Below are 24097 nucleotides of genomic sequence, written 5' to 3' on the forward strand. Positions count from 1 at the left end.
TTGCTTTCTGTCTCATTAAATAATATAAATTTGGAAGTATAACTCCAGGTGAATGATGATAGTACCTAAAGTTAATGCTCCTTTCTCAAATACTTTATTTTTAAGACAGTAGTGAACGAATATTGCACTCATTCTGTTGCTGTTCCTGGTTGTTCCAGGAACACTACCTACTGTATTTATATAGCGTCTGCAGTTTGTTGTTAGTCGTGTTCTTCGTGGTTTCCATTTAGCATAACGAAGTCTCTAATATTTTGGTCACTGAGTGTATAATACTGCATTAATGTTTGAAGTTCCACAATGTATAGAATGTGTGGCTGATTACATATATCCCTCTATATATAAACCGTTTCCTTTCATTCAGTAGAGAATGATTTATTTCAATTTCTCACTTTATACATTTCATAGCGTTGGACTTGTGTTGGTGTTAGATAGCATTCGCGCCAAAGCTAATTTTAAAGACTGGCACAAGCAGCCACGACAGACCAACAAAAGAAGTCTTCAGATCTATTTATTCAAACCCCGGAGGAATAGAAAGCTGAAACCATTACATTCATAGCTGTCTGTGGATGTGTCTACAGCTTGAACGAATGTGTTCTTACCCGGCAGCTGATGATGTTTAGAGGGAGGGAGAAGGAAGAAAGAAAGAAAGAAAAAAAAAAAACCCGGTACTTCTGTTATGATCCGTCATTACAAAAGGGGGGAGGTAGAAAGTGCACGTAGTTTTCCAGACCAAAGCCAGCCCTGCGACCTGTCATGGACGTATGCGTGGAGCGCCATTGTCAAAGACGAGGTTGGTTACCGCAGTGTGTCGTGTTTGGCCTCCGTCCTTTATCACGAACACTTTGATGTTTCCTCATCTGCCGTCGTCTCGTGATTAATGACTGTCTGTAGTGTTAAAGCCGTACGTGTCGTGACGAAAATGATGATGGATTTCCTGTGCGGTCTGTACACAAGCAACTGATGAAACTGAATTTTACACACACACAGCTATCAGCAGTTGGCAATGGCATAATCCAGCATGCTGTTACAGAAAAGGCATTGCAGTCTTAGGTGTATTGTTTTGTAAATCTCTGAACAGGCGTGGAGATATGACATCTATGGAAGCAGCCATGCAGCTGTTGTTCTATTGTCACATAATCACCAGTCTCTTTGTTGCAGGTAATGTGGAGATGGGTTTCTATACAAGAACCTCACCTCATTACCTTGTTTTGTGTTTGTGTCTTGCAACAATAGAGGTGCTCATTGGGCGGTTTAACTGACTACTTACCTTTATCGTTATCCACCTGCACTGTGTTCGGAAACACTAACCTCTGAATATGCACACCTCCTTTCCCCCCATGTGTCTAAAGGGATTAGCGCAATGACTCGATAAATCCTGTATTTACTAGCTTGAATAATTGAACCACATCTCACAGAAATATTTGTTTCTATAATCCAAGGACTGCGCTATGAACAACATACATTTATTCCATCCACGCCTCTGGAATAAGAGGCGTGGAGTAATGGATTTATAGCTTTTCCTTCAAAAGATACTTAATCTAATTTTTTTTCATGAATCAAACAGTCAGATTTTCATTCATTGTACCTTATTGAGTTTAAGTGACTCGGCAGTGAACAAGAAAGCAACGCTGTCAAAATACTTATTTCTTCTCTTGCATCTAGTACACTAAAAATTAACAAAATTCCTTCTTATACCAAGTATGTCATGAAATGGAGGTTTATGTTAAGCATTTTGATTTTTAGAACTCCCCCCGCACGATACATGTAAAATCTGGCAACCTATTGACGAATTATTTGATTCAAAATGAAATCACAGTCAACCTTCTAGGTCTGCATTCCAATCCCATAGTCGAAGGAACTGTTCTGAACGTAGCCCTGCTATACCTTGGATTATAAAGAATTCTGTGGGCAACAAATAACACTTTTAGGTGGTTGAGTAGCGGTTTTCAATGTCCTAAATGAAGTATTGAAAACTTCATTTGGGATATAATTGGTCATTATTTGTGATTCGACATGCCGCAATCATAATGAGTCATTTTTTGTAAAAACATTCGTTTGTTTAAAAATGCATCTAAAAATATATTACAAAACAGTTGTTTTAAATTAAATTTAATAAAAAACGATTTTAACTAATTTTTTATTTATAAAGAAAAACCACAATCACTGATTACCTTAATTCAAATACATAAATGATTTGCAGATAACATTCAGAAATTGCCAGCTGAAGAGCTAACCAGGGTTTAATGAAATGTTATGTCAATCTAAGGGAAATCCCCACCCAAGATCTGATCCTTCCTGTAACATAAAATGACAGTAGTGGTATGCTCTGTACTGGTATGCTGGTACATAGCATACATCTAAAGACATTCGCAAACAATTAACTAATCACTAAATTCGAATCCACAACGTACTTGTAAACCGAACTTATACAGTTGATTAACTTATAGTCTGACGCCATTATAACTTATGACTATTGTTACTTACAGATAAATCATATTTCAAAAAATAAATATCACGAATTCTGTTTTACGAGATAGAAATTTAAAAATTTAGTATTATAAATTTTTAATGGGAAATAAAATTTGTGGATTCGTGGCGCCATCTATTATACTCGTAGTGAACTAAATTCGAACAAAATAAAAGTACACTATGAAGTACTTCTTTGTAGATTGGCATTTCCTGTTATTACTCCATTGAGAGAACTCATCCAATCTAATTTAGGCCAGAATAGGTCCACTTATTTTTATGGACATATATATATATATAAATGAAAGCTGTGTAGAAAGAAATTTTATACTTGTTTAAACGATATGAACAAATGAAGTGCTAATGTTTCATTCATTTTATTTCATTCATTGCTTTCTTAAAAAACAAAACGAGCTACTTAGTCAACTATAAAGTTTTTATTTAGTATTGGCAATATTCAGTACTCGTTTATGTTAAACTGATTCTTGTTAAACAGAAACTTCATAACTAGGCAAAATTTATCAAAAACATTAAAAAAGAAGACAAAAAGACTATACATGTACTGTATTTTTAAAACTTTTGTGTAGTATTTGTATTCTAACTAAAAATCTCTTTCTACGAGTGTCCGATATTTGTAATCGTTGCAAATTTGCTGGATTAAATTTAAATTATGCGGCGCATACTTCTTAGTTTAAGTCGATTTTATTTTGCAATTTTCAGATTAAAATTGTTGGCAGTAAGTTAAGCATACATGTGTGTGTGTTTTCAACCCCCACCCACCACCACCCATTTTTTTTTTTTTAATTTGAAATCAGCCCAAACTACGACTGAGATAATTAAGGTGATTTTATCAACTTTCTTAGGAGTTGACGGAACACAATTTAAAAATATTTTCGTTAACGAACTAGAACAAAACACTTTTTTTGAAATTGCGGCTGTCCAAAATAAATTTTTTATTCAATATTTAAGTTGAAATCAAAGTTTGCTCTAAATAAAATAAATAACTTTTCCAAATACTACAAACTTTCATGAGGATTATACAAATTTTCTTATAAATTATATTTGCAACTTTAATATTTATTAAAAATTTAATAGTTTTATATAAAATTTTAAAATATTTAAGATTAATTTCAAAAATTATTTCATACACCTTTTATATTTTATTACAAAAGTGTAATATATATATAATTAGATGAACTATATGACGGGAGTGAATCAATCGACCGTGAGATGCGGTGATTGATTCATTCAATCCAATACCCTTGGAGGGTAAGGGATGGCAATTCTGTAGCCAATGAAGTTCTAACTGAGGCTCGGCTATTGCTGTTACCCTCCTGCCATGATCAGAGCCTTAATAATAATAATAATATAATTAATGACAGGTGATCCCGCTTGATTCGTTAATCGAGCAAGCTCTCGGATAGGAACCACCTATCTGAGAGAAATATTGTTCTTAAAGATCAGGTAGATATCATGCAAGACATACCCACACTACTGCACTTACTAATATCCGATTCGATGGCAATTACTAATATCCGAAAAAAATAACCTCCAATTGATTTATTTAATTATAAAACAAAAGAATTCATTTATTTTAATGTAAAATATGATTTTGTTTTGTGGGTAAAGACCACCAATTTTTAGTTTTTGTTCACTTACTGTTGCGTTTTTTCTTGATCGCTGAAATTTAACTACTACCATTATTAAACACAAGCCAAAAGTTTTTTGAATTTTTTAAAATTCTTTGAAGACACCATAACACCAGCAAGTTTGCAAGTATTTACATTAGATAGACCATAATTGGAGACAGTCACTTAATAAATATACAATAAGCTATTTTATCCTGTCCATGATTTCTGTCCGAAAACCATGTGATAGGAAACTCAATGACACTCATAGAAGGATAAAACTATTATTCTTCTTAAACTATTATTAGAAGGATATAAATTGGAATATATTTTCTAACCATTCCTGCTAAACTATGTTCAGCGCAATTTGCAGCTCAATGAGTGCTTCAAACGTTCTTTCCTATTCAAAGAATCCTTTCTTCCTAATGCAGGAATGAAGAATTCATTCAAGTGCGTCAAAGTTGCGCAGGATTACAAAATAAACTTCAATTCAATATATTATTATTGAAGCATTTCACGAAACAAATATGCCTATCTGAAATACCTGGCATTAATTAACGCCAAGTCGTTGCTATCTCAGCAGACATTAACTCTTCTAGTTTAAGTGCTTGCAAATGCTATACACATGAATTACTATTAAAAAGCAATTCATATGTATAAAAATGACATTCAATTTACAAGAAAAAGGAGAACGTGGAAACTATGAAGTAAGACTGGCAGTTGACTGCAATTCGCAGTAAAGACAGAAGTAAGATGCCTGAGGTAAGGATAATCTTAATCTTAGTGCCCAGAATAATAATAATAATAATAAAAAGCTTCAGTATTATGATCAATAGAACAGAACAGCTATACGAAGCAAGAAGGCATAGACGATGGAGATTCAAAGGGAAAACAATCCCCACGATTGGCTGAGTTTTATTCATTAGGGAAAAGGAAAATCAACAACTGGGAGATTTGAGAAATACTGGATCTTTCACGGATCGAAGTGCAGATGAAGACAGTTAGGTCAGGGGGAAAAAAAGCGGTTTCCACAGAAGTTAAGACTTCGATGTGTTTCCTTTTGTTCGTCATCTGAATCAGGAGACTTACTCGCTCGAATCCCTTTTTTTAAATAAAAGATCTACTCTAAAGAGCACCACTTATCGAGCGATACTGTACCATCTGGGGTCAACCAGAATGAGGCTTCAATCTGGATCCTTTAAGGAATGAAAAGAAGGCAAATATTAAGAAAATTTTGCAAGTAAGAATTTTCGTGACATAAATGGTGTGTATTATAAGAGCGAACCACTTTCTCTAAAATATTGGTCCAAGACTTTTTTTTTTTTTTAGTAGATGTCAGCTGCGTTAGTTTTGTTCATATCAAGGTGAAGACCAGTGGAAAGGGATCAAAGGCTAGGCAATGAAGTTGCGGCATATGATGCAAGCAGACTGATATGTAATTATCTGCTTTTAATTGCAAAGAAATATATAGAGAGAATGAAGAACCTTATTAAAAATGGGAGGGGGGGTTCTTTTGTAATAATATCTGTATATTAATCGGCATGCATGTCTGTATATGTAAGTCCATTCCCTATGTTAATATTTCCGCTTGGGGGCGCAGTGTCTATGAAATACTGCTCCGAATTATGCAATCTTTTTTTACTAGTTAACTGTTTCAGAAAATGTTTTATATCAATCTCGAAATGCAGCTTGTCTTATACAAAACATTTTTAAGCATTAAACAAAACAGACGACTTACCTTCTATCTTTGCTGGCGGAGCAAGATATTAAGCAACGCAGAATTAACAATGCTGAACTAGAAAACACAGATTTTGAACTGCGTGAGAATTAAAAAAATTCATTACATAGTGGTGACCTGAATCAAGAGGAGAAAAATTCAAACTTTAAAATTGTTGGTGTTAAACCGGAACATATATGTAAAGAAATCAATATTCCAATATATTCTTCCAATCCAAGTAATTCGGAAAAAAAAAATGATCCAAGATGCTAAGCTTTAGCGGGGAGGGTCACCTCATAATGTCAGGGAATCTACTGAATGACACTATCAGTCGGTGCTGGTTAAACTGTAGAGTTAAGAAACGTTAATGAGTTCAAAAAGAATGTGTAAAGTCCAGTTCATAATTCAGTTGGATACCTAATTTGCGCAGCTTCCTTTGCTCAAACTCTTCCGTGGAAATTTTTAAACTAAAACAAATAAAATGACAATTAAAACCTAAAAATAGGTTTTAATTGTACACGTATTATGATATCTTTTCTCCATATTTTTTTTATCCATATTTATTTTTGTGTTTTATTTATCTAAAGTTCATAGGCAAAGGCAGTTTGCCCTTAATCATTTTTCCATATTGGAATTGAGTTTTAATAGAGCATTAACAACTTATCTGGCAGTGGGTCGTGTGCAAGATAATAAGGCTATCTGTTATTAGTTCATAACGAATTCTATTATCAGGTGATACTTCCAAGGAGTCCAAAGACTCATTACGGGCTGCCACTCCACTCAACCCACCGCCTCGAATATTGTAGCGAACGCATTGTCCGGATTTGCTGTTTCTAGAACTGAAACATAACTGATGGCAGAGAGGAAGGCGGGGGGGGGGGGAGTTGGAGATGCACTTTGCTTCTTCAAAATATGCGAGGAAACGTTCTTGTAAACTAATCGCTCCTTCTCGGGGAAAAAAAAAACAATGAGTACTTTAAATTAAGGGGATATAAAATCCACATTGTTTCAAAACCGAATAAGAAACTCAAAGATTGGAATCAGAGAGTTTCATGCCGAATATAGTAAACTATAAAGTGTCGGCGATCACTAGCGTGAGCTAATGCAAGTGACCCTAGTACGTAGTACAATACCGGGCAACTCGTTGCAAAGGTGGGGAAAGTTCAGATCGTTATTCTTAGGTATTTTCCATAATGTAAAAACACATTTCCTAGGAAACGTATGCTGTTATTACACTCACTGATAAAGCCTGAAAAAAGGCTGAAACCGGTCTGGGTAGTGACCTCCCACCATAATGTAATAACAGCATACATTTCCTAGGAAATGTGTTTTTACATTATGGAAAATACCTAAGAATAGCGATCTGAACTTTCCCTACCTTTGCAACGAGTTGTCCGGTATTGTACTACGTACTAGGGTCACTCACATTAGCTCACGCTAGTGATCGCCGACACTTTATAGTTTACTATATTCGGCATGAAACTCTCTGATTCCAATCTTTGAGTTTCTCATTCGGTTTTAAAACAATGTGGATTTTATATCCCCTTAATTTAAAATATTGTTTATATCGCCAAAATGAAGCTTATTAGCTCTTTATATTTAAGTAACAATGAGTAAGGTTATGAAGGCTCTGATACAGTCTCAGCTCGTATATCAACATGCATTATCAGGCCACTCTCATTCTAGTGTGCTTCATGACAGTCCATTGTGATATTTCCTCGTTGTAGAAGACGCAACATACCAACACATAGGCATTTAATAATAATTCTGTTATGATATCGCACTTCCAACGGTGTATCGTAACCCTTGACCATGTGAGTCGTTCCGTTATCCTCTTCAGCGTGAAGTAGAACTCCGTCGCGTGATTTTTCAATAAGCACGTCGAACTTGTCAGGGGAAAAACAACAACGAGATTCGCCGTAATCTGTGAAGTTTTGTTTGGAATTACAACAGAAGCAACTCTGAACCCAGTTCATTATGATGTTGAAATCTAAGATGGAAATAATTTGTGGGCCCTTTCCCCAACTTTTATTATGCAGGGGCAAGTTTTTTTTTTTTTTTTTAATCCTACTGATACTGACTCATTTCACTAAATAACAGAAACCAAGGATTAACTACTGATGGTTAAACTTTAGCGAAGTTAATCCCATCAATTTCTTTAAAAGTTCTCTTGTCATCTTCCACCGTTAATTTTTTTTTTTGAACTTTGACATGATCTCAAAGAAGCGAATAGGATAGGCTTGTTTTGAATTACGGCATAAACAAATAAGGCTGCGAGGTCAGTGTATTGTCTGTTAGTTGCGTGTGTTCTTCTGTCTGGTTTCCCTGTATTGGGAGGTGAAAAACCTTGTCAGCTCTGTACGGGCTTGTCACGGCCAGCGTGGAGGATCGTTTATATGGCTTACAAATGCCATTGCAATACAAATATTTTCAAAATAAATATAAACACACACACACAGAGAGAGAGAGAGAGAGAGAGAGAGAAAGAGGGGGGGATGTACTCTCGAAGCAGAAAGAGTAAAACTGCCACGCTATTCTATCACAAGGTCTTTTAAACTTCTAGCAGCGAAATGGTAAATACATCAGTCCTGTTTAGGAAGCTCGCAAATTCTATTAGTTAGGATTAATTTAACAAATCGTTCGCCGTGCAGTATAATACAGATATCAGTAGTTTGTATTCGGTCACATCATACTCAGCTGGTTAGTAACGGTGATAAATGGATGGGCTGTAGGAGCTCATCCAACCCGCTTTCCCCAAATACCACTGACAGAATGAAAGCCATAAGTGGACGTGGACACATAGCTTAGTTGTTTGTGTTCAGTTACACAAATCACCTCACTAAACATTAATGGGATGTTTGCCATCATGGCATATTCCTGAAGAGCCTTTACATAACTGGCGAAGCATTCCGACCAGTTGAAAATATAATGAAAATTCTCTGATATTTATTTGTAGTGAGATTTGATCTATGAACTAGATGGTAAGTCCCTATTTTATTTAGGAATAGAGAATGCATGCAAAAACGTTGTTGAAAAAAAAAAAAATAAAAAAAAAAAAAAAAATATATATATATATATATATATACACAATTCAATACACTTTTCGCAAAAATAATCATCTTCATTTTCTTCGTTTAACCACGATTGAAATCGACTTAATATACAGGACGCAGGACATATATGGCGCAGAGGGTGAAGCTTGACGCTTTTCATATTCCCTGTTGTCTGTTTCGGGAGCAGTGATGGGAGAGATTTGTGAGCTATTTTAGCTCGCCTTGAGTGGGCAGAAGTAGTTATTCGTCGTTGAGTGTTAGGATGGTTTTCGGTCTTTTATGTTTCCAGTGGACATTACCGTCATAGTTTCCGGCTTGCTGTATTAGTTGGTTTGGATGCGTAGATGTCCTCATAAAGAATTTTTCTGCTAGGGAGCGTAGTCGTGGAGAGATGTAGGGGATATTTATGTCCCGGTGGATCTGGGCGTTCCTGATGAACCACGGGGCGTCCAGTATCATTCGCAGGTACTTGTTCTGTAGTATTTGTAGCTTGCGGATGTTTGTCTTGGAGGTATGGCTCCAGGCTGGGAAGGCGTATATAACTGTGGGATGGATCACTGTCTTGTACAGTAGAATTTTGTTTCTTGAGCTTAGTTTGCTGTGTCTGTTGATCAAGGGTATAAGCTGGGCCATAACTTTTGAAACTTTGGTGTTTGTGCTCTTGATGTTGAAGCATAATCGCTTATCGAGAATAATATAATATATATATACTTAATAGTCCTTATAAGGACTGGCTTAAAGGGGCGAATGCTTTTCATCTTCCCAGTTATCTGTAGGGATAAGGTGTTATTGAGCTATTAAAGCTCTGATCATCGCATGAAGGTAACAGCAATAGCCGAGCCTCAGTTAGAACTTCATTGGTACAGCATTGCCATCCATTATCCTCCAAGGGCATGGTGGATTTTCCTGGTATCAGTCCACCGGAATATTCAAATTTTTCAATATATATATATATATTTCAATTGACAATTGACATTTATTCTTTAAGGGTGAAGCAAAATGCTTTTCATATTCCCCGCTATCTGTCGTGGTTACAGTGAGGGTAAAATTTACGAGCAGTTTGCTCGCCCTGAATGGGCATGGAGATTATGTATCGCTATAGGAGGCTAATATAGTTTTTGGTCTTCTATATTTGAATATGTCCGTTGGCTCGTATGCTGCAGCTTGTTGAACCAAATCGTTGGGATGTGTGGACGTCTTTAGAAAAAATTTGGAAGCTAAGGATTGTAGATAAGAGAGAATATAGGGAATATTTGTGTCTCTGTGGAGTTGGCTGTTTCTAACATACCACGGGGCGTTCAAAATCATTCTCAAGCACTTGTTCTGCACTCGCTGTATCTTAATAATGTTAGTATTAGAGGTGTGGCTCCAGGCTGGAGAGGCATAGGTGATTATAGGACGAATCGTCATCTGGTATAGCTGCAATTTGATTCTGTTGCTGAGTTTGCTATTTCTATTAATTAGCGGGTAGATCTGAGCTATGGCTTTAGATGCTTTTGCACATGCAGACTTGATATGTTGGTTGAAAGATAGCTTTTTGTCGAGAATCACACCCAGGTAATTTGTTTCTTTCTGCCAGGGAATTTTAGTATTGAATAGTAACACATCTCCTGCAGGAGACATTGGCCTTTTTGAGAAAATAACCGCTGAGCTTTTCAGGGGGTTGACTTCCAATTTCCACTTGGAGAACCAACCCTCCAGCTGTAGAACATTTTCTTGAAGCTTTCTGGTAACGAAGTGGGGTCTGAGAGATCTGGTTAGTATTGCCGTATCGTCCGCATACAGTGCTAAAATGGAAGTCATCGGATTGTGTGGGATGCCTGACATATATACAGAAAACAGCAATTTAAGTATAATGAAAATGGTGTCTATAGTAAATTATAATTTTAAATTAAAACTTATTTTCTGAACAGTATATGTGTTTATAATATTTTTAATAATTTCACTTCACATAGTATTCTTTATATTAAATATTCTTTTCTGCATATTAAGCTTAGTTTATTGTAGTTTCTGTTAGGTACATACTGCGTTAGTAGTGGCACATGGATGATAATCCTCTACTATACAATACAATTGGAATAACACATTTTTGCCAACTCGTGCACTTTACGATGTAAAAAGACTCCCACAATGTCACAGTTAAATAATTGCAGAAGTTTAAAGCATTTCATTAAGTCAGTTGTATCTTGAACAAGTCAATTGGTGCCCCATATTATTCCACTCTTTTCCCTGGAACAAGTTCAGATGCGGGTAATTAGAAGGAAGTACTGACACACTAACGCTGTTCTCGGCTATTTTCTCTTAAAGTTAATCAAAGCGCTAACTGTTAGTTTCTCCTGAAAGAAGAATGGAAAGATTTCGGATCTAGCACAGCCAGGAATTAATCTCCCAGTTTGTTAAATATCTCTGAAGAACCCACATTGAAAAAAAGCACACAAAATCCGGGCAGGATTTCGAGCAAAAAATACCAGCAGATGGGCGAATGAAACAGTCTCAAACAAACAGTTTAAAAGGATATAAACCTCTAATAGACTATTTTTTCTTTTTTTCTCCAGTGATGCCTTTGCTTCTCCTGATTGTAAAGATTGTCTTTTATTCTCCGTCAATATATTTATTTCTATTGGCTCGTGTTCTGAAACTTTGGTAGGAAAAATAATTGTGATTCACAGACAGCCGGAAGAATTTCATTTTCATTTTTGTCGTAGGACAAAAAGCTTAACTTCCTTACTGCTCTATTTTTTTTTATCTCAAAGGAATCACCAACATCATCAGAAGATGTACTTATGAGAAAGTACTGCATATCAAGAATATCACTCCACAGAATCGAAGCATTTTTAAAACAAAATTTTGAAGTTCAAATGAAAGAGTTTTAATCTTATGGAATCCAAATTACAGATTAATTAATTAATCCAATTAATTTAGCTTATTACACGATATACTAAACTGCTGGTTATGTAATTATTGAAATTATAAAAAGTAAATAAATAAAAATAAATAGAGAGAAAATGTATAGGCAAACATTATAATTAGAAACTCATTCCAAAGATCCCTCCCTCCCAATGTATTTAAATTTTTCAAATTTCTGACGCAGTATGAAAAAGCACGGTTTGAAGTTCTGTGACGGGCAGGAAGGGATAGAATCAACAGTCGGAAGAAGGGTCACATCCTCTAAGAATGACTGAAAAGTTTATGCTTTTTTTTTTTTAATTAAGCGAGAAATTCCTGTATGGTTAGAGTTGGTAGAGTTTCAAGAGTTTCTGTTCTCCAACCTAGGTTGACCTTTCTCTCTCCTCCCCTTCACGAGGTATATGTGATTGTGGATAGATTTAGGTAGCAGACGAGTTTCATCGCCCGCTGTGAGACAACCACTCTGCTTCTCGCAGAAAAATGCTATTTCGAGTTTGGTTTCCAGAATAACTAATATTAGCCCACCACAGTAAGAATATAAATGATTATTACATTAAGCTTTTACATCTACGAAATATGGGGAGAATGTCGAAACTTCAAAAATTTTATAACTTTTTATGGTCACTAATGTAAAAAAAAAAAAAAAAAAATACAATAACATAGTAGTAGTTCAAATTAAAAAAAAAAAAATCTCTTCTGACGAGTTTGTTTACTTGTTTATTTATTTTTGTTGAATTCAATGTTACAAATAGAATAATTGACAGAATTTAAACTATTAATTTCTTTAAACGTTTTTGTTGTATTTCATAAACTGACCACATAGTCGGAATCCTAGATTTTGCATTTGAATTTAATGATTAAGGTTTCGGATTATGAATTATTTGTATTTTTTATCTAATGTTTTTATCTTTAACCTGAGCTCCATTTTTCCAGCACTGTCAAGCTCATATGAGGAAGAGAAGGATTCATTTTATTTATCCTTCCTACTGTTGTCTCAAGATAATTTAACTGAACAATGAAGCAATTTTCTACGTGCACACATTGGAGAAGATTAGGCTGTCCCAAACGCTGGTAGGCTCTGCTTCGCATTTATTATCAAGGCTCGTGATACAGGAATTTCTTCAGCTAGGAAATGTTTGAAAATTAAGGAAAGTGTCATTGAAAAAATAATCTACTCTGTTTTTCAACACTTTTGAAGATCAGATCAGTTTTGTTTGCCTGGTTCATTATTTCTCATGATAGAAAAGCAATTTTTATTTTAAAAAAGTTTCAATTCTGCGTTAGTAGTATACTACTACTACTAACGCTTTATGTACCTAACAGAAGTAACTAGAATAAACTAACTTCATTTGCAGAAAAGAATATTTAATATAAAGAATATTATATTAAGTGAAATTATTAAAAAGATTATAAACAAATATACCGTTTATACAATAAGCTTTAATTTAAAATTATAATTTACTAAAGACACCATTTTAGAATTTATGGAATATTGCTTTCCTTATAAATCTTATAACAGCATTCTTGTACTGTGCGGTCATTTATTACGACAGCAAGTAATATTTGAATGGTTTGCAAGGAAGAATTGATCGAATGCCATAAAGCATATTTCATAACTTTCATTCTTATGTCTATTGTGCAGCGATTAACTTTCAAAATTTCTACGAATAACTAAATGATATTTTTCCTTTTAAAATTAATTTTTAAAATAAAAACTTTTCTTTCAAAAACTAATTTGAAAGTGGTTTGGAAGAATAATGTAAACAGGAAATATGTGAATAAAAGCTATTGTCTGAGGTGTTTTTCCAATGAGATTCTTTAGGTTTTTCAGAGAGGGGCGACTTTCATTTCTCGTACGGATTAAATACACTGAAGAAATATTATTCAATGAACATCAAATCACATCAAACAATCCAGGAAAGTTCAAATCAAAGATTTTCTTCTGAAGAACACGAAGAAAGAAATTAGTAAAAAAACAAAACAAAACATCTCATTCAAAAAGAAACAAGAAGTGTAAATCTCGTTGATTTCTGAAAAAAAAAAATCATGTTTTATATACATACAACGCATATTTATAAGGAATAATGAGAGAGCGAAAGAGAGAGAGAGAGAAAGAGAGATTTAAATGAAATGAGTTATTATTATTATTATTACGATTTCATTTATAAAAATGTGTTAAACTGTGGTATGTTAGTTGATGGAAACTCAGCTCCGGAGATTTAAACACGTGCTTTTTATGTCATTTTCAGGATTTCAATAAACCAGCTAATAACGAATCGAGCCAAACTAAAAATTATAATTTAAGAAATTATAGTTAGCAGATAATTTGGAGTAATTTGCTTTTATCTAACGCAGTTGATGAAAGGAGTATATATATAAAAAAAAGTAACTAAAAAGCGTAGATCAAGAACATAGTTCCAATCTGGATGGCCAAATGGATACCTCTTTCTCTCTATTGCTTGTCTCGCAACTTACTACCCCCCCCCCCCCGAAAAAAATGCACTCTTCCACTTAAATCTCAAATTCTTAAAAAGTGAATGTTATTTTGGTAACTTGGTTTGAGAATATGAAACAAAATATGTTACTTTATTTAATACTAAATTTATAATTAATTTCGCTATTAAAATAGTTATTTTATATATTATAATATAATATCAGTAATTTATCATTACAATTCTGTTGTCGATGGGTCCACAGTGACTGCTAAATTGTCATCCTAAAGCACTGAAATACATACTGAAAAGTAACAGACTCATCTAGGCTGCATATTTTCTTGCTGATGCCTTTTTACTTCTGTTTTGCATCGAACACAGTAACCACCATAATTTCATTATCTCTTCTTGCAGAGATATGTGGACTTACGTGATCATTGAGCAGTAAAGGAGTAGAGGGAATGAATTAAGACCTACTTATTTCATATCTTTTTTGAAGTTTTAATTAATTCGCAAGAATTTATTTCTGCCTAATTTAAGCGTCTATTTCTTTCTTTCTTTTTTTATTTCCTCTATGTTAAACTTATATTCTAGTTTATCAGTGTACCCTCTTTTAGATTAAAAAGTTGCTTTTACCAGAATCGTCTATAAGATAAGGATTATGAAAATCTATACTTGAATGTAACTAACTAACCTGCAGTTGATGTGAAGAGTCAAAGTAAACACCGAACAATAAGCACCATTCATAGAATACTGCTTCCTATTCAATATCATATTGCTTCCTACTTGCCCCTGCGCTGAATTCACGCATTCATAAGTTTATTTAATACATGTAAAAGATATTTTTTCATAAAGCGAACTCTTTTATATGTCTTATTATTCGACTGTCCCTCCCGCATTCTCTCTCTTCTACTCCCACAAAACCGTAATCATTTCTCTCCCACCTAGAGAGGTTTAGTACGTCATTTACGAATCCCGAGAAAACTATTCCCCCAGCGAGGAAAAAAAATAAAAATAAATAAATAAAATAGAATTCGGGGAGAAGCATCCAACGCAGAGGTGTTGGTTGGCTTTTATTTATTTTATTTTTTTTAATCATCTTACTAGGTTCCACTAGATTATACAAACAATTCTGGATTCTACTGTTAGAAGAGGAAAACTTTTTAAGATATTATCTCATGTTAATTATATCCCATTGGAGAATAATTAATTTTTTCGATTCTCGTAATTTATTTTTTTTTTCTTCTTTTCGGTCAGATTTGTCTGGGTTCATAGGAAATTTATAGACGGAATTATGGACAAACTCACTTATTCAATGCAACCACCATAAGAATAAATAACTGAATATATGTTCCTAATATAAGCACTGTCATCCGACGCTTATCATTGAACCCCGATTTCAGTTAGTGAAGAAAGCACCTCTTAAAAAAATTAAATATTTCAACAATATTTAATTCTAAACTGCTTCTGTACTGCAGTCGATAAACTACAAGGCCATATTGTAGCTGATTTCACATTTATTTCATTTTACAGGCTTTTTTTAATATCTGGATCGATCAAAATAGTTATTTGATTAAAAAAATACGACTATTATTGACTTCTTTCGTTATTACCAGGGAACAAAGAGGTATTATTTAATAATTTATCATTATTCATTTATTTTGCTCCATCTCATGTACTGTGCTGACCTTTTGTCGCCCGGAGTGGTTCCTGAGTTTGCCGCCCCTCTCAATACACACCAAAAATACTACAAAAAAGTCAAAACGGCTTTTTAGATTAGATAGGGAAATGATTTTAGATAGGGAAATAGGGACTTTTTAGATTGGGAAATAAATTGAAACAATATGTTTATTTTTGTAGTAAAACTTTAATTTCAACATTCTAAAATGCTATTTTTCTTGCTTTTCTGTTAGCAAAATCGTCGATGGCATTGGCGAAGTCTGTTTCATAGTAATGTAGGTAATTCTTAATCAGTTTTATTTAGAAAAACTCCTCTCACAACTAGCAACACTTACAGCAATCGTGAGGAAAATTCGCAGTAGCATTACAATGACTGGAAATGAGTTCTCGAGACTGTATTTTAGAATTAACTGCAAAAGTTCAAAAGGATTCAAAGTGCCGCCAGAGGCGGATCTCCCCCCCCCCCCGCCCCCTTAGTTACGCCTCTGACTGGCAAATAATTGCAGATCTATCTGAAGAATGATTTTTTTCAGGTGAACTATTCTTCATATATTTGCATAGTACCCTCTTTTTACCATAGATGGCAGCAGGAGATAGGCCTTGTATCAACTTACTTTTTTCTTACAGTCTTATCAAATGAATTTAGTGGTATATTATCATTAGACCTCAATGGAATTAAAAAGACTCATTGTGGCATTATTATTCTTATTAAACATAAAACTTGAAATATCAATGATTTTTTTTCTAAAAAAACTGAGCGAATTAAACATTGAGTTTAAGGAATGTTCTGCTTCACACACCTTTGTTTCTCGTCTGAATACATAAAATGCTCTGACACTTCGTATTAAAATGATTGATTTGAAAGAAATTGGATTCTTATTAATGCAAAAACAAATTTGCAAAATATTTGATTCTCTCTGTTTTTTCTTCTTTTTTTCAGTCGAAATATCCAGTGCGCGCGCACACACACACACACACACGCACGCAGCTGGAAACAGCCAACCTACCAACCAGGTTAGTTGGTTGGTTGGTGTATTGGCGCGAGAATAGCAAAGGTCACACTGCCACAGCAAACGTTATAGCAATACATAAAATAGTCAAAGATAATTTTTGTACATACATACATACATACATATTATTTACTAATTTAAGTTAAGCATTGCAGTATCTACATATAAAATAAAATTACAGCGAAGGTCAATTGAATATCGCGTTCCAACCGCATGGTTTTAATTTTTACTTTAAAAGTTATAATTCGAACTAAGCGGTCAGAACTTTCAGCTAACTTTCTGAAGCCTTCAAACCTTTAATTGAAACTGCCCTGAGTGATTGTTTCACTAATCGTAATTGCAAGTGTACATTTTTGATCGTATTTCTGTTAAGTTGTGACGGATGTAAAGGTTATACGCACGCGGACAATACCGTACTTTCTTTTTTTTTTCTTTTTTTTAAGTAGTTTCGTTATTGGTTATTAATCAATCTTGAAGCGGAATCTATGGTAATATTAAAATTTCATTAATATTAATAGCTCTCTTTTACATTTCTTCAAGCCTGATGTGAATCACTGGTTAAAATCGGGATGTTTGAACCAGTCTATGCACACTGGCTAGCGATCGATCTCTGCTGCAAATAACTAGCGCCATCTCGTGTCTCATTTTTACTTCTAGCAAGTATTACCGAATTATTCTGTAATAAAGTCAATGGTTAATTTTTCCTCAGTTGTAGATACAAGTCCAAGATTTTTGTGAGAGAACTAAGGCCCTCTGAACAGTTTTTTGATACCCCCACCTTAGCACGATTTATTAGCGTAGTTTTTTTTTTTACCTATTTCGAAATATAAAAATTATACAATATCACATAATATTTACCTAGCTTTATTATTTATTATTATAATATAAATTAGCATGTATTTAAAACTGTTTAAGCGTATGAAACTAATTTTGATAATAATGTTTAGAAACAACGTGATAATTAAAATTAAGAATTTCACACATTTCATGGATTCTCACTGTAGGCTCCTGCGTTCTTGGACATTGCAAAAACAGTGCAGTACTATACATTATCTTAATAAATTTAGCGTTCCATCAATAGATGGCAGCACATCACTGCCGTCTCAAAAGCCATAAACTATTTTTTTTTTTTTTCTGAAACCATCGAGTCTGCACAAAGTCTGAAACCGCACAAAGAAACTGCTGTGTACTGCGTAACGGGTGATTCCCCTCAAGAATATTCGGGATGCAGATTCTAATTAATTTTTCCATTAAGCCGTTTATAACAAGAATAACTGTTCTGTAAAATTCTTCACTGAATTTGAATATCCCTAGAAAATTTTCAATCAGAAGTACGGAATAAAATTTCCTAGGAATATTTCCTGTCTCGTAATAATAATTTATTATTGTAATACATAATGAATGAATTAATTTTTTTTAAATATGTTTAATAATATACTATAATAAACGTTTTTATAAAGAAATGTAATAAACATTGCTTGTTTTGTGAATGAAGAGAAGGGTGATTAGCTAAAAATTTCCTCGGCCAAGGTTATGATTGTGAAAAGGGTGCATTACCCTTTTCACAGTTAAAGCACTGGTTTCGGCGCCTACCTCATTCACTTCAATAAAAGCCTCATGAATATCTTGAAAAAATCAGGGTGGGAAGCGATACCTTGAAAGCTAGCATTATGTTTTCAAGGTATCACACTTTTCATACCCACAGCTTTAAGTAGTTCAGACATTTCCTTCGTGTGTTCCAATATGAATTTTACATGATATGACGTCATTACTCTCTCTCTCTCTCTATGTGTTGCCAGTCGTGAAGTTACTTCACGATAAAATTTTGCTTACACTTGGATAAAGGATTAAACCAAGAATATTATTTCTTGGCATCTTTAATTCATAGTATGTGGAAAAACTTTCAACATTTATCTCTGATACAGAGTATTTTAGTAATAAGATGTGCTACTTTTCATTACTTGATCTTTCATAGGCGAATCCTGATATCTCACACTTGTTCACTGTGAGATGAACGGATGAATCGTTCTGCGTTTCTTGATGTTGTGTTGTTCATACAAACTATGATGATGCATGCTAATGTGCAATTCACTAGAAACCAACAGTATGCAACTGTTTACTTATTGTCTGTATTAAGACACTGCAGAACTTCTCGAGTCTATTTAACCTGGTTGGATCATTTCGACATGGAACTGTTGATATTTCCATAAAACTCTTTGGTCCGTCGGTCTTTACTGAGTGTGTTTTGTCTAAGATGGAGCACGCTCTGAAAGCATTTCGCACAGTTCATTTTAGATGATTCTGGTCCTTCAGCACTGAACGAAAAGACATTGCGAATGCGGCATCCTAGGCTGTCCAATCAAAATTTTATGTCCCCGGTCTAATTTTTAAGTGCTCGGCCCATAATTGCTACCATAATTGCAGCATCTCTGCATGGATTGACAACTCAAAATTGACAGTTAAGAGTCCATTCAATAGTTCATCGTTACTTTCCCTCAGAGCTGTTAGGGATGGAATATTCAAATGCCACGTCACTCGCTTTGGATCCAGGAAATTCCAGAGATGTTCTATGGCATTCATATCTGAAGAATTCTGTGACAATGATCTCAAGGTCACTCCTAATCTGACCAACCCCAATACGTATGTGTTTTGTAATTTTAACGTGCACTTATTAGAGCTTCATGAGATTCTTAGGAAAACATTCCTCAAACCATAAATCTTCTGGCTCCATAACGTGTTTGTATTTGGTATAAACTGGAGGAATATGATACTCCACAGTCAGTACACTGCGTAAGAGTGAAGTGGCTGCAAGAAGGTAAAACTGCCACTGTTTGAAAGATGCATTGTGATAGGAGGTTATATTGTAAATCTATGTGTTCGGTAAATTGTTGGAAACATTTGCCATCCCAGGACAACAATCAGTGCTACCATACTGAGATGGAAGCGCAGGGGATCAACTGAATGTACTACTCGTAGTGGATGACCTATCACACTCATCAATCTGACCACAGGATGCTACGAAGGATAATATGTAAAAACCGATTTGGGGGTATGGTCTTGTAAAAAATAAATGGTTGGCTGTTGCAGTAATGCTTGTGTAAAGTATGGCCCGTAAGGTTGTTGCAGTAATCGCAGCGAAAGGAGGTCCTAAATCTTACTAAGGTGGGCGCCATTGTTGGTTGATATTTCTAGAGAACTCTTTGGTACGTGGATCTGAATGGTGTCGTTGACTTCTTTCCAAGCACTGCACGTTTATAATTGCTGGTTCATTGCGCTTTTTTGTTCACGACCGGTATGAACTCAGATCTGTTCATCGGGATATAGCAGGTCACGTTTATTAAGAGCGGGAAGTTCGTTCTGTCTCTCCCAGTAATTGTGGCCAAAGTGGTGACACAAGACAGTTTTCTTGGGGTCAAAGTTGCCGAAAGATTTCTAGACGATGTAGAAAATAAACGGTTGGCTGTTGGAGTAGTTTTTGATTTATGGTCGAAGCAAGTAAGGTTATGAGATCAGTGAATCATGTTAATCGTGTGTTTTTCTTGACGCTTGCCTCTTTTGCGAGATGCACACCGTCTTATCCAACTGAATGTACTAATGTACCATTGGCTTCGACGTATTTGCAGTGGAAGTCGCATAAAATAATTCATGGGGGGGATGGTAGAAGACTTCAATCCAATCTCCTGTTACTGGTGTTCTTTAAGTTATGCAGAGTACAAAATCCAAGTGTCAGGCCTTTCTCAGGTACGAAATCCAAAGTTGAATACAATTCTCTAAATGAAAAACCTAACCATTACTTCGCAAGGAACGATCCAAGTTTGTAAATAAGATGGTACAGTATCGAACATCTTAATAAAATTCCGTTATGTGATGTCGAAATTATATTCTGCGCCTTAGAACGGTGTCATGACCGATAAACAGAACCCGGCCATAACAAATCAGTTTTGTGATTCGCTTTTAAGTTTCTTGCAGTCAGATCTTTAAAAGCGCACTCCATTATTTTAACCACAACGGATGTTAAGCGGATGAACCCGTGGTTTCGCTTATCACGTTTTGCTCGTCCTTAATGGATTGTGATAACGACCCCCTTGTTCAATCAACTCAACTTATTTTGTCAAATTCTATCAACTACTGGACTCAAGTCCGATGCACCCAATACAAGACATCACCACTTTAAGAAAGTAGTCACTGTTAAAAGAGACTTATCCAAAAGTATTACTCCGAATTAGTTAATTTGCCAATAAGATCAATATCCAAGCGTTAAAATGTCGTACAGACTGCTCATAATGCCAGGATTCGTATAATGCAAATTACATATAAAATAACTGTTATATTTAGCAAAACACGTTGTTTTTGGTGAACTGTGAAATTTCTTTGAAGAGAAGAGCTTAATGCAATCACTATGCCGAGTTTAAATTAATACTGTCTCAATAGAATATGTTAATGTGCTCGTGGATGTCCTTCCATGATAGATAGATTTAAGTGATTTGTAGAGAATGCTCGTGCTGGTCACTTCTTGCTCTTCATTTCGATAATAAATTCACCAGATGGGGCTGAGGTTTTCAGTAAGTTACAAAGGACCACCTTATTCGAAATTAAAGCTATTTTATAGATAAGAGATACCGATTGAATACATATGCAGTTTGCTCTAAAAATATTCACATTTCTTATCCCAAATATTTCTCTTGCTAAATGCCTATGCATAGCATCATAGATATCCTCTTCAAAAAAATATTAAATATTTCGCATATTTGTATTGATTCCTCTATTGGAAACTCAAAATATCCCTACTGAAACAGGAAAATATCAACCGTTAACATATGAAATTAACAGCAAAATGAAACAGCGAAACGTTTCTTTCAACACTAAACATCATTCTTATGCTTAAAAATTAATGATTTTATACGTAAAAAGGATATTTTTTCTTTATAAACGGTTTACTGATCATTGATAAAATATATTTAAAAAAATTAGATATGCACAACATTTCGAAATAAAACATCGTATTCTAAAGAAATTCACACAGTTACGAGTACCTCATTCTAAATTTTTTGTATTGAAACATTTTCTTCCATCGATTCATAACTACTATGAGAGATCCGGGGATTCAGTTTTTATAGTCAAAAAATGTAATTCCTGAAACATTCTATGAAAAAAAAAATCGTAATTAGAAAATCATGTGGGTAATTCTCTGTATTGTGTAAATAATAAAAAAATGATATCTTACAGAAAAGAATGGAGTTACCTTGCATTTCTTGTTATCATGATTCAATCCTTAAATAATTTTATGTATTTTGTGGTTTGACTTAATCTAAATTATGCATTACGCATACATTATGCACAGTAGTGATATCCACACGTTCCAACTGCAAATATCTGTCATGTTTGGAATTGAAAATTTGTCTAATGGAATATTTATTGTAGTAAAGTTAAATTTTAAGCAATAAGAAACGCAATTTGCTTGAAAGATACTGGCAATTAAAGATATTAATTTATTTTCTTTCATATAACATAATAGTTATATCAGTAAGTTATATTAATACTTATATAAGATAAGGGTCATAGAATTACTTAGGTAATTTTCATGACTTATCACCAAGGTTACCTATTAATATTCTTTGTTGGAGAAAAATCTTTCGGTTACGCAGTAGAATAGATACGTGCTGCCATCTGTTAATGAATATAAGAACTGTGTTTCAGGCATTATGATTTAGGAATATTACGGGGAAAACCGCCTGGTTAAACCTATTCGCTCTTACAACTTAGAGTACTAATCTCGCCAGAGATAGGGATGTTTGTGATTGTCCTCCTCACTCTTTATGGAAAGGGCATCTGCGATATTACCACTTCATGTAGAAGGCTTCACTCCTAAAAGCCAATGAGGTGTGAGATACGGAGTCAAAGTGGTGTCAAATGTGGATAAATATCGGGAATGCAATGAAATAATACAGTTCCTATTGGAAAGAATTTATATTCTTTTATATGCAAGAATTCAGTGAAGTATAAATAAAATATATAAATACACTAAGGTTCATGTTAGTATAAATGATAATAAATGTTGACCATTTTAAGCGCACTTTTATAATAAGTGCCTTTTTTTTTTTTTTTTTTTTTTTTCGAGGAGAAAAAAAAAGAGAGAGAGAATTAAGGAAATTCAAGTCAGCGATAAATTGAAATTTCATTTGATCAGCAGTTTATAGTAAACAAACAGGGAAATATTTAGGAAGAATTAAACCTAATGGTAGCTATCAGAAAGGTGATTCAGTTTGACACCGCTTAAGTAATCTTTCGAGTTTTATTTTATTTATTTTTGAATAACTCAATTTATTTTTGTAATAAAAACACTTTTCAGTACTGGAATATCCGAAAAGTTAATATGCTACCTTTACTGATTAACATAAAATGCAAAGAGGATTTGCTTATAATGCAAAATTTATATATATATATAATTAGTTAAAAATATAAATGAAAATCGCTGCTAGTACTATATTTGTTATTTCGACTACTTTTCGTCGAAACTAGTTTGTTAGGATTATTGCGGTCAGCAGTACTATAAAATCTGATAATTATAAAATCCTACTCTGCGCGAGATCAAAAACCCAATTCATATTAAGGGTTCTATTTAAGGGAATAACTATTAGGGAATTATATATATATATATATATATATATTTTTTTTTTTTTTTTTTTTTTTCCACATTGTACAAGAATCGACTTCTTAAACTTGAATCTCGAGATTCAACACCTCGCCTTGCTAAGCCCTGCACGGAACTTATTCACTGAAGGCAAAATATTTAAAACGACATTTTTCCCTACCAGATCATCAGTTCCTTTAACGTAATGCTAATTGCTCCTCAGTTATTTTACTAAAAATATCCTCAGACGCTTATTCAGGTGTCTGTGTGTGTCAGTTCTTATTACCCTCAACACGCGTAACCTTATAGATGAGGAGTAGACAACTGAATCCCATGGCGATCATGCAAAATGCTATTCGATCTTTTGATCGCTATCAACATGTCAGAGCTGCCATCGTCATGGGGATTTAACTCGTGCTTGGGACACAGCTTAAAATTATCGACGTTATCAATTTACTTAGCATCATTATAACGTATTGAATACAGAGGCCCATTGCTGGCAGCAAAAAACATGACACTCGTTGAAGGTCGTCAGAAGGTTAGTATAAGAAAGAGTCTGTACACGTAAGGCAC

At 34.2% G+C, this 24097-nt stretch overlaps 1 long non-coding RNA gene across 1 annotated transcript in view; it reads left to right on the top strand.

The window, feature by feature from the left end:
* LOC150104292 (uncharacterized) overlaps positions 1-24097 on the top strand; it is a 125551-nt gene that overhangs the window by 57250 nt on the left and 44204 nt on the right. The window lies entirely within an intron of this gene.

This window comes from Typopeltis vanoorti, chromosome 8, assembly GCF_054136105.1.
Source record: "Typopeltis vanoorti isolate ZY-2024b chromosome 8, IOZ_Tvanoo_1.0, whole genome shotgun sequence".
Classification (NCBI taxonomy): domain Eukaryota; kingdom Metazoa; phylum Arthropoda; class Arachnida; order Uropygi; family Thelyphonidae; genus Typopeltis; species Typopeltis vanoorti.